Genomic DNA, 19,406 nt, shown 5'->3' with positions numbered 1-19,406 from the left:
TCAGCTAACACTCTTAAAGTCACTATATAATCCTCTACTGATTCTTCACAGGATTGTTTACACATTGCAAAATTAAATCTCTCCAGTAGGACGCTTGAAGTGTCAGAATACTGTTTGGCCATGCGTAACTTCCCTTCAGTGTAAACATTCCAAACTGTGTCTTCGGAAATTGGGGCAGGATGCCTTGGTAGGTTATCAAAAACTCTACGACCTGCTGTGCCTAAATGATTGACCAATAAAACTAATTTTCTTTTTGGTGAGTAATTGTCTGCATCAATGGCTGTTAGGTAATTTTCAAAGTCCCTAAGCCATTCTGCCCATTTTAGTTCAGGTTTGCCTGCTTTTAATAGAAATAGTGCCGGCTGAATAACACCTTGACTGGAAGCCATTGGAGTAAAAGAAATGTCTAGTTGCTGCTGCTAATGAAAGTTGAATTAATCTTCCTTGAAACGTTGAGAAGAAAACTCACATGAAAGGATATATTTTGCAGTCAAAGGTCAAGAAAGTACGTCTATGAAAACATTCCCATAACTCACTGTCACACAATTCAGGAACATAAGGTGTGTGAATCACCGTGTGTCACACCGGCAGGAACGCTGTCTCACAGACGTATGGAGTTTATTTCCTTTGAGCATGCGAAGTCGCTTTCAATATCCTAAACGCTGAAGAAAAACGAACAATCTCTTCCTTCCCAATTTAAGATGGCCGCCAACGTGCGTTTGACGTCAATCCGTCAGCGCGTCTCCCACAATGCAATGCGGTAAGACGGGAAGAAAAGGAATACGGAGCGCTGGAATACTGAGGTAAGAATACTGCTTTATGTTTCCTCCTTCTAAACGATGTCGCGAGGCAAACAGTGTCAGCCGGTCTGTTTTAAATGATGCTATTTTGCAACAGTCCCTCGTTTAAGCATGGCAACGCCGGAATCAAAAAAAATTCTCCAAAATTGGCAAGAATCCCCAACTTACTTGACGGGGTCCGCCGATGTCAGAGAGTCAAAAGCATTCATTATGTAAATTGCGGAAGCACCGGGCAGACACAAAGTTGAACCTGCGCGTCAGGAAAATCACACCCAGCAGACAAAGCGGATCAGCTCCAAACCGAGTTCCTTCTGAAATGCTTAAACGCTCCTCAGTCCCAACGTAGGTAATCCAGTGAGGTTCTGTCGATCAGAGATCACCATAGATCGTCAACCCCACTCCTGGTACCAAATTGTAGCAAGGTGGTTGTTCACAAAGTTGAGAAGACGCTGTTATGATCCAAAGCAGATTTATTGGCCGTACATCCAATAAAGGAAATTACAGGGAAGCAAGGCTGACAAGAAAGCGACTTAACAAGTTTAAGGTCAGCAGATAACTGCCTCGGCAGACCCCCACCATACATGACATAAGCATGGTTCTAACCTAGAATCATGGAAATTAAAGAAACAGTACAGAATACCAAATAATGAAGAACACTACACTCAGCATCAGTGCAGCACCACCTCAGCACAGTACCATCTCAGCAGCACTCAGCACCACCTGAGCACCAGTTCTGCGACCCCCTGAGCACACGTGCAGCACCACCACCTCCACATGACTCAGCACCACGGCATCAGTCAGCACCACCTCGGCATCACTCGGCACCACCTCAGTATCACTCAGCATCACCTGAGCATCACCTCTGCACCAGTCACCACCACCACCACCTCAACATCACTCAGCACCACCTCAGTCTGGTCTCAGAATCTGGCATCTGTTGATTCTCCTCTAGCGTCTGGCTGCTGCTAGTGTTATCATACAGGTACTAGTTCCCTACCTTTACCCTGCCGTTGTTTATGCCCCCAATAACAACAAAAAAACTATAACAAACAACCATTGGAACAGGCAGAAAGAAGTTGCCAGCATTGCAAGCATAAAAGAAAACTGAGGACTTTTTTTATTGTAAATACTTTTTTTAATATGGTCGTTCAGTTGTACATAGTGCCTGCTTGGTCATATATAAGGTAACAAAAATGCTTCTGACACTTTTATATCATAACTTGTCAACATGCTGCACAGCAGTCACACTTCTATACAGTATACCTTAAAGAAATTGGCAAAGTCAATATCTGTGGCTCAATACTTATGAGGTCCCAAAGGCGAGACCTATTGGCTATGCCAATGCTTGTTTTCTTTTTGCATTTCCATCCAAATGGTGTCCTGGCTGCAAGTGTGCAGAGAGCCATGGTAAGTGGTGAGCTTCTCAGCCAGTTGGGTGGGAGGGGGTGCCATGTGGCTCTACACACAAGTCATAATTTACCTGTATTAATCACGTATGCACCACTTTTAAAACAACCCATTCTTAAGCAGGCATCAATTATGAACAGACAACTTTCGAATGCAACATGTATGTGGTTGGGAGTCGTGACTGTGCAGAGTAGTGCGGATATAGAGGTGACACGGCTTTGCTTTCGAATGTCTTGACTAAGCGCAGACAGCTCTCTCGCGCACACTGAGAACTGGCTGGGCTATTAATTTGGCAGTGTCCTTTTGCCCAGGCTACCATGCGTGAAATGAATGCCCCGGGCGCGTGCCCGTGCTCCTAATGCGCCTGCGGGCTGGCGTTCCGTTTACCAGCAGAGGCCACGAGACGGAGCCGGAGGACGTAATCGCACCTTCAAAGGGCGGGGGGGCTTTGGGCGATTTTCAGTTGTTATGTGAGGCGAGGCCACGTGAATCCCCAAGTTAAATCAATCTCGAGATTGTTCGGGGACCGATTTAATTAACGCCTTCAGGTACTTTTGTTTCCCCTCGATAACCGGCAATTTAGGAATATCAGTCTCTGAAGGTCAAGTCAGAATTTCATAATGAACTTTTCTGTTCTTTAATTAAAGCTAATGTACTTGGTTACTGAGCAGTACACTCCATTTCATTTCAGCAGAGCCAAAGGAGGAATACAGCAAGAGATCATAATGAAATACTGTACGGAGAAACAGCACACAACACAAGCAGAGAATAAAATACAAACATCGCCGGCCCTGGAGCCTGGTGTGTAAAGGTGGGAGGGGTATGGCAGCCCCACTGAGCAAGTATTCATTGCACAGTTCTTGCAGCTGTGAAAGAAAAAAGAAAGAGGTATTGGTACAGACAGGCTTGACTGCCAAACATTATGTACTACAAATATAACAAGCACTGGCATAGCCAATAGGTCTCGCCTTTGGGACCTTATGAGTGGTTAGTCATGCAGCACAGTATCCTATGTGCTGTGCCGCCATGGATTAAAGCATTGCACGCACAATATGTTTTATAATATTCGCTGGTAAGCAAAGAACAGTTCGAATAATACCATGGACACTTCACAGCCAACACCAGACACATAAGATCTCTAACCTAGAACACGCAGTTTGAATACAGGCCCTTCATTGGAGTTCATAAGTACTTGCGTTATATTAGGAGTGTTACTTATGAACTGTAAGTAACAATAGGATCTCTGTGACAAAAGCAGTAACCCACTGAGCTAACCACATAAAATGCACTTTAGTGATCTGCATGTACACTTTCTTTACAGCAGGCACATTAACCCTCTATGTTGCTTCAGGCTGGGTGAAAACTGCCACTCTACAAAACACTGATCTTGGTTCAGCATGAACATTATACAGGAGAGTTATGTTGGCATGATTTTAATTGTTGCCAGAAAACTCCTGGAAACACAAGGAGTGGGCCTTGGTGTAACGGAAGGTAGTAGTACGGCAGAAGAACAGTGCACTGTTCGCAGTGTCCAGGAGCTAAGATGGACACGCACTGGCACAGCTATGGCTGTGTCCAAGCCTCGGTAACTAGACAGGAGCGTGACTACTGCAGGTCAGGAGCGAGTGGCGTGCATTGGCACAGCAATGGTCATGTCTCAGTACTAGGGTAGGAGAAGTACTGAAGGCACACCAATGTGCACTGGAAAATAAACGGCCCTCTGTCTCTCGATGCTGCTGAACAGGACAAAAGTCACGCGAACTGCGGGGCGCTGCCGTGTCCTGCGGTCATGCAGTGAGGCGCACTGACAGAGGAGCTATGTGGCTCTCAGTACTGGGCAGAGGGGCGCTGGCTGTGCCTGGCTCGCTGCACTGGGGCCCTGGTAGAGGCAGTACTTGGAGAATAAAATACACTCCGTGGTATTGGTTGAATTTAACACGAGACGCGGTGTGAAGAATGGGAAAATGTAAAAGGGGAAATAAAAACACCACGAGTTTTGTGTACATTACAATGGGGCAAAAAGCTTCAAGTACTAACACAACGTCTCTAATGAGGCCCAATGTTGAAGAAAGCAAGAGTCCACTGGGAGACCTCAAGATGAGGTAAGCAGGCCTGACAACGTGGGCCGCAGATAACCAGCGAGAGGAAGTGAGACAATCGATAAGATAGGACTGCGAGGAGCGAACGGGAAGTGAGAGGCCCGTGTGTGAATACTCGAACCTGCACAGTGCTCCGCTGCCTTCTGGAAAGGCTCACGCTACAGCAATGGCGCATTGCAACAAACTGATTATCGCAGTAAATGAAGGAAACAAAGCCGATACATTGATGGTTTCAAGCACACGAAGCAAGCAACTTCTCCACACCCCACGACCTCCTGACACCACACAACACATGCAGCGGCAGTGCAACTCCTCAGACGCCACAGCAACCGCAGCAGTGCAAGTTTACCTCACGTACGGAGCACAGTAACACGCATGACAAGCAGCTGGTGCAACCACAGCTCAAGCGGCACGGCGCAGGATGCAGCAGTGCACGCGTTGACGGATTGTGTGAGAACAGTTGTGACGTTATTGTGTTGGTGGGTGGGGAGTTGCCCTTGAGGTGTGCGATGTCTCAGGGTTAAGTGGTTTTAGAGCGTGTGTTCTTGTGCCCGCCGCTGCAGGAGAAGACAGCCATCTGTTTCCAATTAACAGGCGCGATAATTGGAAACAGATGGCGCTAATGCTTGCTCCCGAGAACCCTAGGCCACAGAACAGAGAAGGCGGGACATGCACCCGCCTTGGGCCAATTGCGTGTTGTCTTTCTTAGAAAGACAGCACGCAAAGCCCAATAGCAAGTGATAAAAAAAAGCACGCGCATGATAGTGTGTTTGGAATTTAAAAGCCCTTACTAAGTGTCTGGCAGAGCAGTGCATGCGCGCTGTCTCAGGCAAGACATAAAAAGTGGGTTTGATGTTTTATGAGAAGAATTTTCTGCAAAAATATACACGTAAAACATTCAATAATACTATACAATAAGGGCCTAATGTACCAAGCCAAGATTATGAAAATCACAGCGTTTGCGACTGCATAATGGAAATTTGGTATGTACTAAGCATATTGTGCGAGTCGGAAAGCAATTTCCCACCACTACTTAGCTTAAGAACATGCAGGACAGCCTCAGGAGAGCGAGCCACTGCCTGCTCCACCAATATGTCTTCCCCAATGGGATTTAAAAAGAAAACAAACAAAAAAACCTAGGACCTGTTCATTTAAAGAAAGCTTTAAAAAGAAACTAACTGGGAATGGAAACAGCAATGTACCCTGTTGTTCCTTGTAGACCCCCTCCCCGTGATGTTTGAAGCCAATCACAGGGGTTCTCGAATAGTGATCTGCATAACAATGTACATTATGTTACATGCATGTTTTAGGATTATGCAGTAAGGCCGTTTTCTCCTTAATGTTCTAGATGTTGCCGAGAGGCAACTGCACTATGCTGGTCAGTCCTCTTTTAGTTCTGATCAAAATACCATAATTCTTGTCGTTATTGAAACATATCAGCCATCGTTATTACAGGTCCCAGCATTTCTTCAATTGCTTAACATACTCCAGAGATTCAATGCACATGAAAAAGGATAGGCATTACCCTGATATGTTTTAATATGTGTCAAGACACACGTTTCAACCCAGCTAATATCTGACCATTTAATGTCCATTGTATGAAATTGGGTTGTTAGTTGACTGGGGTGTGAGTCCTGGTCAAACAACAATTACAATCTTGTCAGGGTGAGGCACACACCAACCCTAAATTAAACTGTGCTCAACCCTCTGGTAGCTTGGTACAGAGCAGTCAGGCTTGATTCAGAGGCAATGTGTAAAGTATTTGTGCAAAACATCAAACAGTAATTAAGTGAAAACACCACACCAAAAGGATCTCACACCTGAGAAATCTTTAATAAAACATGGCTAAGACGACAAAAAGCCAATCAGTTGAACCAGAAATATGCAGGACGCCAGCTAGCTAGCCCTTGGAGTCATTATGGGGACCTGGGTTCAACAGCTGCAGATCCAGTCCTTCTTACCCAGACAAGAGGGCATTGGGCAGCAGGTCAGCACAGCAAGGCAGCAGTCCCCTCAGAGCAGCACTTATTAAATGTAATAAGGTAACTCCAATGTTATCCTATGGGAGAGATAGGCCTTGCAGTAGTGAAGAACGAATGTAAAAGTGTTTCACTACCAAGACTTGTCAAACTTAAAAGTCTCCAGCTTTTCAAATACACTGCACCCTGCCTTCTAGGGTGTCCAGCTCCTACCCCAGGGGTGACGTATATGTATTAAAAGAGACAGCTTGTGCATGGCAAAAGATTTATTTTGCCAGGTCTTAATGGCAGTTTAAAAAACGCACACACTGGCTCCAATGGCAGGCCTGATATGCTTAGGGGCTACATAAGGGGGTGGCACAATCAGTGCTGCGGGTCCACTAGTAGCATTTAATTTACTAATTTACAGGCTTTGGGCACCATGTAGTGCCATCTTACTAGGGACTTACAGATACATTAAGTATGTTAATTGGGTATGAGCCAATTCTATCATGACTGGAGGAGGGGGCACAATCACTTTAACACTGGCTAGCAGTGGTAAAGTACACAGAGTCCTATGGCCAACAAAAATAAATTAAGCAAGGAAAATAGGAGAAGTAAGGCAAAACGTAAGGGGATGACTCTGTAGAAAGGGCCAAGTCCAACAACCAGTAACACTAAAATGGTTGGCCAGTAGGAGGGAAAATCTTTTAGAAAAACATCTGCCTAGACTTGAGGTGCCAACACTAATCAGAACACTGGTATGACTACTGAATCAGTGAGAACCAATGATGAGTAGCCTGGGGCATAGCCTCTGCCTGTTGCTCCCATAAGGTGTCTCATAATCAAGTATGATGTATGTATGGGCCGGTATGTCTAAAACTTGCTTCTACTGCTGACTGATTGTTGAAAATTTCACAACTAGCCAATACCAGGCAATGACAAAGATATTCAATGTAAGCAAATCTTTTATTATCAGCATTCTAAAGATCGAGAACGTTATTTAATTTGTGTCATCAGGGTGAAGACTGTCCTAGCTTTCATCCCTCTCTGTTTCTCTATGTAATTGTATTCTTTATTACTGGCCAGGTGACTTATCAACCCTCATTGAAAACAAGGGTCTTCCACCTTGTTTCTCCTTTTCTTTTAATTTCAAAGACCTCACCTTTTTTGACACTTATATCTGTTTGATTCCATACTTCTTGTTTATACACTCAATTTCATACATACACGCCATAGTATGCCCCACTCTCACTCCAGTAAATATTTATGTGAGCAGTGGGTTCCATTAATCATGCCTCCCCCTTTCCTTTTTCATCCTTGCATAGCAACACAAATTGGTCATAGATTCATTCATCTTTCGGTCCTCCAAATATACACTAATAATCTAAATATCTGAACTTGGTAACATATTCTTTCACACTTTTACCTGCTTTCTAAAGTGGCAATTCTCTAATAATGTAAAAAAAGGTAATTGTCTAAATATAGTTTTGCCTCCCATATTTCATGCTCATTCAGACCTCTTGCTTCTTCACTTGTCACTGCAGGTAAGTTTTCAAGCACCTACTGCCTTTCTATCTCAAACAGTACATTAACAAACCTGTTATACTCTCTGAACTCAAATGAGTGCCACACACTTTTGTATAGTGTATGCTTTTTTCTGTTAGGTAAATTTTATATCTAATTCCCTTAGAGAGGTATCAAAATGTAGGTAGTTATGATTTGCATATTTTCTCTCAATTACTACATTTACTTGCTTTGGATACAAGCTTAATGGCTCCAACACAATTTTATTATTTGAATAAATAATGGAAGCCCTAGAAACTTTCACTTAAAATCATCAGTTGGGGCCAGATGTATAACTACTGGTTGCAAAATACTGGTCGCAATTTGTGACCAGTTTTTCTGTAACCAGAAAAGAATTATACGAACTGACCTATGTACAAATATGACAGATCTTAAATTTCTAATTCCTAGCGGGTCTCAATCCAACATACCTCATGAGTATTAATGAGGTAGGTCACAAATTGCTGCTCACTAGGATTGCAGGCCTATAGGGGGATGTATGACGTTACAACGCACACTTTTACAACGCATGCACTTACAACGCATTTTTTACAACGCATAATCCATTACAACGCATGACATTACAACGCATGACACTACAACGCATTTTTAAAAACTACCTTTACAACGCATTTCCATTACAACGCATGCTACCTTTACAACGCATACCATTACAACGCATAATATTAAATTGCATTTAAGGTAAGTATTAGATAGTATAGGGGTAAAAGTTACTTTTCTAACTCCAGGGGGTGCAACAGTAGGGTAAGTGTTGGATAGTATAGGGGTAAAAATTACTATTCTAACTCCAGGGGGTGCAACAGTAGGGTAAGTGTTGGATAGTATAGGGGTAAAAATTACTATTCTAACTCCAGGGGGTGCAACAGTAGGGTAAGTGTTGGATAGTATAGGGGTAAAAATTACTATTCTAACTCCAGGGGGTGCAACAGTGGGGTAAGTGTTGGATAGTATAGGGGTAAAAATTACTATTCTAACTCCAGGGGGTGCATCAGTAGGGTAAGTGTTGGATAGTATAGGGGTAAAAATTACTATTCTAACTCCAGGGGGTGCAACAGTAGGGTAAGTGTTGGATAGTATAGGGGTAAAAATTACTATTCTAACTCCAGGGGGTGCAACAGTAGGGTAAGTGTTGGATAGTATAGGGGTAAAAATTACTATTCTAACTCCAGGGGGTGCAACAGTAGGGTAAGTGTTGGATAGTATAGGGGTAAAAATTACTATTCTAACTCCAGGGGGTGCAACAGTAGGGTAAGTGTTGGATAGTATAGGGGTAAAAATTACTATTCTAACTCCAGGGGGTGCAACAGTAGGGTAAGTGTTGGATAGAATAGGGGTAAAAATTACTATTCTAACTCCAGGGGGTGCAACAGTAGGGTAAGGGTTGGATAGTATAGGGGTAAAAACTACTATTCTAACTCCAGGGGGTGCAACAGTAGGGTAAGTGTTGGATAGTGTAGTGTAATATTATGCGTTGTAATGGTAGTATGCGTTGTAATGGAATGCGTTGTAAAGGTAGTTTTTAAAAATGCGTTGTAGTGTCATGCGTTGTAATGTCATGCGTTGTAATGGATTATGCGTTGTAAAAAATGCGTTGTAAAGGTAGTGCGTTGTAAAAGTTGCGTTGTAAAGGTTGTTCCCCCTATAGGGATGGTGGCCTGCTGTGGTCAACAGTTCACCAAGACTGTGGTTATCTCTCAATAAACCTTTTTTTCAATTCAGCCAATTTTCATTAAAGGAAACTGGGCTCCGTTTTAAAGTTTTGTTTGGTTCAGAGTTTGTAGTGGTCCCATGGCCACCGCCTACTCCCAAACAAACATTATTTAATATTCACAAAGGGAAGAGGACCCATTTGCTTTTGCAAAGTGGTTACCACCCTGTGATCGTGGGGGTGTGGCGGGCTGGAATAACAGACGAGGAGGCCAGATATAGTGGGCTATAGTGCGTTTCTTTAATATACACAAGTTCCAGTATAGGGTTGAGAGTCACGGGAAACGGGGAGATGGTTCTCGTCTCGGTCGTCGCTGTTGGGGCTTCTGGTATGCTTCCCGCTCTTGGCGCTCTTCGGCGGTGGTAGACCGGGGTAGGTGTTCCTCGGAGGACCGAAAGAGAAACAAACAGAGGAGCCGTCAGTCCTGCAGGGACTCTGCGGAAGATACCGTCCCCCGAGACCCACAATGTGATGAAGAGGAAACGGACTGTGAGGGGGGTGGGAAAGAAACGGGTCGAGGAGGGAAAGGACAAGACTTAGTGCTGGAAAGGGTGCTCTGAAAGGGTTGTGAGAAACAGGACTTATAGTGTAAACAGTGCTGTATAGTATTTACAAGGTGGTTGGACGTGACTGTAGAAGTGAGGGAGTCTATATACAAGGGGGCTTCTATTGTTTTACACAGCGTACCTAGTGAGCTAGAATATGGGGGAAGGTACTCACACGCTCCGCCGTAACTCTCCTTTGAGTTACGGCCGCTCTTCAGCTACCTCCGGAGGACTCCACCAGTCTTCCGACCATTCCTCGAGGTCTCCACTTTCGTCTTCTCCTTCCTCCGTATCGCCAGTCGAGAGTTCCTGCCACGATCTTCCGACTCCTTCCTTCTTCTCAATTCCGCCTTTTCTGTGGTCGTCCACCTGGGAGGGGGAGGGACTTCCGGGGTACCGGTCGAATCCTTCCGGTCTGTCGTCACATCGGATTGGACCCTGTAAGAGAGAGAAGGGCGGGGTCGTCGTTGTCACGGACTCTTTGGAGATCATGTTGTTTGGCGTGTCCGGGAAGGGAGAACTCCGTAAAGGAGGTAATCCGGGTGGTACACGGGAGGGTTTGGGGTTCGAGGAAAAGGGTCCCTCACACACCCCAATGTGGGGTCACTTTTCAATGGTTTAGAACTGCTATTACAGTCCTAAATGATTGATGCATATATTGAAAGAGTAGTTTGGAAGAGAGACCTATAACACACCTTTTACAATAGCTATTCCTTATCCATTTCTGAACCCATTTTAGAAGTTAGAAAAAGTTACCAAATCCCAAAATGTGTCTAGTACATTGCTAAAAGCAGTGTTTTTGGTGGCAACCTCCAAATCTAAGTGTTTGCAACCAAAAAACTGCTTTGCAAGTCTCACCCAAAGTTGTTGTACTTTTGTGGTTTTTAGCACTTTCATCACATTAGTCATACTTTCGTTTTAATTATTTTTCAGCAAACTATGGTCCAACTTCGATTTGCAATACACAAGATGTATTGGAATGACCAGGTGATACTCCAGAGCATGACAGTAAAACTTTATAACTGAATGATGTGGGGAATTGGGTTATTGGCTGAGAGGGGGTGGATGCACACTTATTAGAAATGGGGGCTCTCTAGCAGGGCCGGCTTTAGGGTGGTGCGACCGGGGCGGCCGCACTGGGCGCTGACCTGGGGGTGGGGGGCACTGAACTCAGGGGGGCGCTGTGTTTAGCAAAAACGTAAGATTTAAAAGCACCTGCTTCAGAGTTCCTTGTGTGTCCAGCTTTCAAGCAGAAATACAAAATCAAGAAAACTCTTCTGATTTGTGTTTCTGCTAGATAGAGAGATCAGAGTTTTATCTAGTGTCAGTTTTGACTTACCATAAAATAGCGCAGATGGTTAATATGGCTGCTGTAAAGAACAGTTCTCTATTTTATGTAGATAGCCGAGAGTAAAAGTAAAGCCAGCCTTTACCAGTGCTTTGATACAAATTACATGTATGTGAGAGAGGGGCTAAAGAGAGATGAGGGGCACTTTTGCTGGGTGGTTTTGAGGGAACCAGAGAAGGAGGTCTTGGGGGGCCAGGGCGCCAAAAAAGATTGTTGCACTGGCCGCCACAGGCGCTAAAGCCGGCCATGCTCTCTAGTTGGCAGTGGCTTACACCCTGTCCAAGTAGGGACCCTTAATCTAGTCAGGGTAAGAGAGTTACACAGGCAAGAAAACCCCTGCTCATGCCCTTAGTAGGTTTTCATGAGCAGTCAGACAGTGAAAACCCTACAAAATGAAACCACACCAGTTTAGAATAATAACCAATATTTATCTGAATAAAACATGACCAGAATGGCAACAATTTAACATACACAAGTTAAATTATCATTTTAAAAAGGTTCAAAATAGTTCAGTCCATAGGATTCTATGGATGCATCACAATTATCACAAAGTACCTGGGATGCGTCAAAATCAGAGAAGAAAACAGGCGCTGTGGAGGTGAGGTGCAGGAAAAGCAAAGCGGTGCATCAGTTCCTTACTCCCAAGGGAGGTGTTGCAAATGTTCTTCACTGCCAGGGGAGGTGGTGTCGGTCCTTATTGCAGTGAAGTGGAGGTGATGCGTTGGTTCTTTACTGTCAGGGAGGTGAAACGTTGGTTCTTTACTATGAGGGGAGGTGATGCATCTGTTTCTGAACATGCAGCCTCGGTTCTTTACTGCTGGGCAACGTTGATGAAGAACTTAACACACAGGTGCAATGCTTTCAAAATCTGGATCCGCTGGGTTGATGAGGCAGCGGCGAAAACAGGCTCTGCGCTGATTTTCCAGCCATGAAGCAGGTGATGCTTTCTTTCTTCAGCCGCACAGCAGGGCCTGCGTCGGAGTTGGAGACATGGTGTTAAGGACTCGGGCTGCGGCAATCTTTCAGCCGCACTCCAGGTGCTATGTCGATTCTTTGACCGCACCACAGCGATGCGTTTGTTTTTCAACCGCCCAGTATTGCTGTGGCGGGAAAAACAGGCACTGAAGGTCCATGTGTGGATTTTCTACAGTCCTTTGCAGCAAAGCCACCTCCAAGGGCTCAGAACTGGAATTGCACCACTTGGCAGATCAGAACTCCCAGCAGAGGAGTTCAGACACTGCAGGTGAAGTCTTTGAAGCCTCTAAGATATCTGAACAGGAGGCAAGCATTCACAAGCCCTTGGAGAACCTTGGCAAGTAGGATACAGAAAGCAGAGTCCAGTCCTATCACTGCACAAGACAGAAGCAGCAAGCAGTAGGCTAGCACAACACAGCAACACACAAACACACAGAGGGGTATTCCCCTCCTACAGCTTCTCCAGCTCGTCTTCTTTGCAGAATGTCCTCTTAGTCCTGAAGTGTTCTGATGTTATGGTGTCACAGCTCCCGTACTTATAGCAGTTTCTGCCTTTGAAGTAGGCAAACATCAAAGGAAAGTCTTTGTAGTGCACAAGACCCTGCCTTTCCCTGACCTGGCTCCAGACACACTACAGGGGTGGAGACAGCTTTGTGTGAGGGCAGACACAGCACTATCTAGGTGTCAGTGACAACTCTTCCCACCACTCTAGCTCAGGAAGACCCATCCGCCTGGTGATGGGCCATCGGGATGTTTAGGGCACACGTCAGCTCCCTTTGTGTGACTGTCTAGAGTGAATGCACAAACAGCCCAACTGTCAGTCTAAACCAGATTCCACAGGACAGAATGGTAAAGCAAGAAAATGTCAATCATGGGGACGGGATGCACTCCTCATTTTTCAATTTTCCGTTTTCCGATTTGTAAACGTATTCCATTATTGCGTGCAGACTTGGTTAAGTGCCCTACCCAACTGGCACTGAATATGAACCGTTACAAAGGGGCGCCTTGTCGCCCCAACCAATCGCACTGCTGTAAGACGCCTCCTTGGCAAAACTTTATATGAAGCAAGAAAATGCACATTTTCTAAAAGTGGCATTTTCAAACACACAATTTAAAAACCAACTTCAATAAAATATGGATTTTTAAATTGTGAGTTCAAGGACCCCAAACTCCAAATCTCAATCTCTTCCCAATTGGAAGTTACACTTGTAAGAGGTCACAAGGCAGCTCCAATGATAACCTATGGAAGAGATAGTCCTTGCAATAGTGAAGAATGAAACTAGCAATATTTCACTATCAGGACATGTAAAACACACCAGTACATGTCCTACCTTTCAACTACACTTCGCCCTGCCAAGGGGCCATTTTGGGCCTACCTAAGGGGTTCCTTACATGTAGTAAAAGAGAAGGTTTGGCCCAGGCAAGTGGGTGTACTTGCCAGGTTGACCTGGCAGTTTAAAATTGCACACACAGTGCACTTTACTAGGAAGTTACTAGTAAATCAAATAAGCCAATTGTGGATAAACCAATTACCAATACAATTTACACAGAGAGCACTGGCTAGCAGAGACCTAAACCCAACACAAACAGGTCTTAAAAAATAGGAGGAAGAAAGCAAAAGGTTTGCGGATAACTCTTAGGCAGTGACCACAACCCTTGTCAGGGTGAAACAACAAACGTCACTAAGTTAACCTGTGCTTAACCCTGTGGTACCTTAGCGCAAAAGCAGTCAGGCTTAAGTTAGAGGCAATAAGTAAAATGTTTATGCAGCACACAAAGAGTAATAAAGTGAAAATACAACACAATAAAAAAACAATTTCGAAAAATAGAGTACATTTTAATGAATAAACTAATGCCAGAACAACAAAAATCTAATCAGTAGAATCAGAGATAAAGAATTTAAAGTTTTAAGTGAATATAGCACCTAGCAGCAGAAAACACCAACTGCAGTTGTCTGGTCCAGGTGGTCCAGGAAAACGTTACAAGTTCAGACTGACTGTGATTGAGCAGGCCTTGTGTCAAGTTCATTTGTGTGTGCTGTGGGCAAAACCCCTTTACATGTAATCAGGGCAGAAAGACCCTCTCCCAGCTACACCCAGATTCCATTGATCACTGTCTTGGCCCAGTACACAAAGGTGCTAGAATTAGTGGTGCTGGGGGCACAATAGCACACCTAAAATAACCATGCTGGAGTTCCGAAGGTGAATGAGCACTCAAGATGCCTTCAAATATTGTTATTATCTTGTCACATTTGCAATGCCTTTACAGACAGTAGTCAAATGTCATGATATGTCATGACAAACTGCTCCTTGTTCTTTAAAAAAGGAGATTGGTGTATACTTTTCTTTCGCTGGCTGTAAAGTTAAATGTTTTTGTAAAGTGAACTCTGTGACAATATTGCTGGGTATAGTGAGTGTGAAACCAACATGTAACAAAATGATAACAACTGTAAATGAACTGTACAAATATGTCAGAATATATCAGCAGTTAATAAAGCACAAATTAAGCAAATCTTTTAAAATTCTGAAGTGTGATGGAAACAAGGTTTATATTAAGATCGAAATAAATCAATATACTTGGTGATGTGCAACTGCAAAATTTGCTAAAATCCAATTTCCATACATTATTGACTGTGCATTGTACAGTTTATTTTTGTAAAACTGTATGTCTGTGTAAATGTACTCTCCATTCCAATGGAAATGTGCTGTCTGTAAATGACAACTCACTACCACGTCATGATTTAATAATATCGTTGCAACAGCGTGCTCCGAAATGCACACCAGCTACGTACTATGTTGCTTACCACTCTCCTGCTGAATACATTTGCTACACTTGCTCTTTGTGGCACATGGATGTTTCACAATCCCTGTAACTTTATTGATGTAACATTGATGGCAGCACCCCCACCCTGATGTGTTCCAGCACCACTGCCAATAGGCATTCTTGATGGGGGACTATAGGAAAGTGCCTTTTTTGCATGGTCACTCTCACACTTTTTTCACCAATGCTGATGGTTTTGTCTCTGAAAGTGCCATGGAGCCTGCCAAACAGGCCCCGGTGCCAGTGCTCTCTTTAAAATATGTGAATTGGTGACCCCAATTAGCAAGGACTTTAACCGCGTTATTAGTCCCTGGTAAGTGGTACCAGTGATACCCAGGGAATGGGAGTTAAATAGGTCACCAGGGCTTGAAGCACTGATTTTGCCCCCAGAGTAACCCACGTAAAAAGATGACAGCAGCCCTGCCATTGCAGACTGCATGAGCAGTGCAAACTCTTCGTGAGTGACAAGGTCACAGCACTATTTTCAATATATACCAGTCACCCCTAAGGTAGGCCTCCTGAGCCCAGGAGGCTTGTTGCATTATTTTAAAGGTGTGGACATATAAGTGAAGGTTTATATGTCCCTATAGTAGCCTCCTTCCATTAAGAGTTACTATAAATGTTGGGGGAGCATAGGATAACATGGGCTAGCACCCAGTATTCTCAGGTTGCCAGCTCAATTAAGGTCCAATTGAAAAGGGTCATGTTTGGTATTAAACAACTTGTCACATCAAACCTGATCTTTTCTCAAAGTTGTATTTAATGTTACCTGCACCTGTGTGGCTACCTTAAAAGTTGCCCTAGCCTCTCCTGTGCCCTTGCTGGCAGCATGAAGCCACTGCTGCCAAAACAGGAATATGACCCCTTGTCAGTAGTCAGAAACAAAGCCCTACCTGGGCGGGAGGTGTCACCTTCCACCCTGGAAGGAAGGCTAATCAAGTGGCATATCAAGGCAGTTACCTTCAAAGCTCCCACCGCCTCTGATATGCAAGTAGGTTTCCCCCCAGAGGAGGAAAAACAGACCCCCTGCCCCAGGCACTGTTGCAACCTGGGCAGGAGGGCACATTAGATAATCAGGATGCATACACCCCCAGTAGGCTACCCACACCCCTAGGGTGGGTTGTCTGGACTGTACACCGGAAGAACGGTCTGCCATTTTTAAAAGTGGCAGAAAAGAGGATTCTGGGTAGGAAAGGTGCCACACTCATCCTGAAGTGGTCATCTCAAGAGCGAATTAGCCGCTAGGGCTAGTAGCCAATTGGATACTAGCTCCCACACCCCTATATCCAGGATTTAAGGGGCTCCTCTTCCACCAGAACCTTAGATCTAAACAACTTGCAACTAAAGGACAAAGTCTGTGACTTGAGGACCTACAAAAAAAAGTGCAAAAGATTGCAACTGTGGTAACCACCCTGCAACTGCTTGACTGCCGCTCGTCCTGGACCAGAGATTGGTTCCAAAGGAAAAAGGAACCCCTCTGCAAATCAAAGGCAATTCTAGAACTCCTTTGGACAAGAGATACTAGTCCCTTGCAGCCTGCAGGCAAGAACCTAACTCTGGATCCAAAGAATCACTGGCTATCGGGCCAGCTGAGGGAATCTCCCAAAAGTAAATAGTCTAGTGTATTGTGGGAAATGTAGCAAACTTCAGGTGGTTACCGTTTTTTCTCGGACTCCCGGATGTGGAAGTGACCATAGGCTAAGCTAGCCATTGCCAAAGCTTGCTGGTGGCCAGCTAGGTTACCACTACCTTTATTAAAAGCTGTGCCTTGAGGGAATCCTGCAGCATCTTCAACCCGACAACTTGTGGCCCCGTTGTCGAGCGTTTGCATCTCCTTCCTCACCGTCACCATCTAAACAGCAAAGTCAGCACCCGCAGCTCCCGTGTTCAGCATCAGAGACAGCCAGAACTACTCTGCACCTTTGCCCTGTGAGCCAGGTAAAAATCAACTGACACACTCACCTTCACATCTGGTGGTTTCCACTGGACTCGACCTGTAAGTGAGAGTTTTTCACTTGTCCATTTCCCCATTGAACATAACATTAAAGTTTTGCAGGAGTGAAATGCACTGATTTACTTTTCTTTTAAAAATCCATTAGTCTCGTCATACTCATTCGTTTGTACTCTTTTTAATGTCTAAATTTATATGAAAATCAGATTTTTTTTTTTTATTGGTGTTGGATTTCTTTTGAGTCGTGTCATTTACTTATCATCCATGTTGATACTCTGAAATGCTTAATACATATTCCTCTAGTAAAGCCTGACAGCTCTGTGCCACACTACCAGACACAACTAAACTAGGGATTTATTAGTGTGAATCCAAAGGACCTATTTGGGGTTACGTGAGATTATTACATAGTGAAGCCTAACCAGCCTTGTTGCATAATAACCCACTTTCTTACAGGGACTATTGACAGGCCCAGGCAGCTGAAACTCCTAACAAGCATTTACAATGCAACAGTCTCTGCATTGTTAAAGTTAGAGCTATTGGCATTGCTCATTACATTATTTTTGTTTATGTTTTTGTTTTTAAAACATTTAAAGAAACGGCATTGTTATTTACAATGTCAATAGCTTAATCACTCTCAAATGCGAGACCTATTGCATTTGCAGCCACACACAGAGCCACACACACAAAGCCACCCACATACACAGAGCCACTCACATAGTGCAAGAAAGACCATGAAAGGCGCTGCGTGTTCTTTCACTGTTATGTATCACCATTTAATGGAACAACTTAGTAAAAACTTGTGACCATAAAAAGTAGGAAAATAAAACAATTTTGTGACATTAAAAACTCCAGGTAGCTCACTGTCCGGCCGGGTAATTGTTAAACAGCCACGCCCTGTTGACACGTTAACCCTAGTGATCTGTGGGTTAGCATGTCACCAGGACATTAAAGTCTAGTCAATGGCTTTCAATTGGCAAGGGTATTCTGGCAGTTGCAGTTCATCACAATCCTTTGTAGAAGGAATAAATGGACTAGAAGGCTATGTCCTTGATGACGCAGTCATCTGTGGTTTTTCTTCTTGGTGAAACAGGTCCAGTTCACAAGAGTCGTGTTTACTGGACCACTGCATGATAGGTTTCAGAAAATCTGTACTTTGTATGCTTGGATGGAGTTGGTAACTGCCATCATGGTGTTTTAAGCTGGTGCAAAAAGATTTACATGGCATGGACAGTGGCAAAAAATAATAGCTCCATTTCATGTTTCACAAGCAAACCGGCATTCTCACTAGTGCATGGGTGGACGTTCGACCCAGGGACTGCCTGCTGGTGGCGGGGGGGGGGTGATATTGCACAGTGTGGTGCGCTGCACCGGGAGACAGGATTACCGCGTGGCTGAATTGTGGTAGCCCGGGTAGTCCATCGGTGACCAGAACACTGCATTTAACGGTCAGCAGTGCAGCGGAGCACGTGTGGCTTGCTGGAGTGCGCTGGGCCTTTTCACGTGCTCGGCTGAAGTACTCTCTGTGAACTTTGATGTTGTGAAGACGCGCTGTACTTCTGGGAAGGAGGTCTCAAACGAGAAGAGGGGTGGGCCAAGCTGGCCTCGGGGCGGTGGGGTAGCAAGGCCAGATCAGGTTGCCACCCATCCTGACTCCTAAGGGCCCACCCCTCCTTGTTCCTAAAATGTTTACATTTTGCTCGTCAGGCCCTTCTTTCTTAGAGCCGCATGTCTCATGTACTTCAGTGGTCTTGCTTTAGGACCGGTGAAGTTACATTTGCACCTAAAAACACTGCTTTAGAAAAGTGTTAAATATAAGTAACGAAACAGTCGTACCCTTTGTGTTTAGTCAACACAGTGAGCGGCCTTTGTCCGCGATCTGCTACCTACATGCAGTGTCCTACACGTGTGTGCCCATACCTCTGCATGTATGTGATCAACAAGGCTTCTAAGCACGTGAGAGGAACACTGAGAGCGCTCCTTGGTGGGGAGCACGGACGTACCTTGATAGACTCCATGTGTGCCACTATCACGTGGCCCCAGTGCGATGGGTTACGAAGCATATATAAGAAACAGATAACGTTTTAGCCAAATGCATTATGGGGTTTGTAGTTACCATCATAAATATTTGCAATTAATTGCACGTGTACCTATTGCTTCCATGGTATTATGTATACCGTAAAAAAGTGAGCACCTGGGTAGATGTCTCCA

The sequence above is a fragment of the Triturus cristatus genome, chromosome 10 (assembly GCF_964204655.1).
Source record: "Triturus cristatus chromosome 10, aTriCri1.1, whole genome shotgun sequence".
NCBI lineage: Eukaryota > Metazoa > Chordata > Amphibia > Caudata > Salamandridae > Triturus > Triturus cristatus.
The sequence above is the reverse complement of the archived record's forward strand: the minus strand, read 5'-3'. Positions refer to the sequence as shown.